The following is a 415-nucleotide window of genomic DNA, read 5'->3' on the forward strand; positions in this document are numbered from 1 at the left end:
GATGGTTGTTGGTTCTGATGCGGCTAAATCCATTCCAGCATCGTCTTCATGGGCATATTTTGGTGCGTGTGCATTTGGATTGTCTAACGTAATTTGAAGATCTCTAGAATGATCCCAATCATCTCTATCCTGATCGTATATCTGAATGGTATCAGTGGCGGGGTCGTAAACTTGACCTGTTCTCCTGGGTGGAAAAACGCCATCGACTGGAGTCGTATCAATGAGAGATATTGGTTGAGGTGCGTCAGGATATTTTCTGTGAAATTCCTTGATGAGACGCGGAGATTTCTTCAAATTTGCTGCGGGTTCCCAAGTTTCTTCGGCTTTAGAATAACCCTTCCAATGCACCAAATATTGAAGTTTGCCACGAATGACACGAGAGTCGACTATGTATTCGACTTCCCATTCTTCGCCA

This window comes from Laetiporus sulphureus (genome assembly GCF_001632365.1).
Source record: "Laetiporus sulphureus 93-53 unplaced genomic scaffold LAESUscaffold_6, whole genome shotgun sequence".
Lineage (NCBI taxonomy): Eukaryota > Fungi > Basidiomycota > Agaricomycetes > Polyporales > Laetiporaceae > Laetiporus > Laetiporus sulphureus.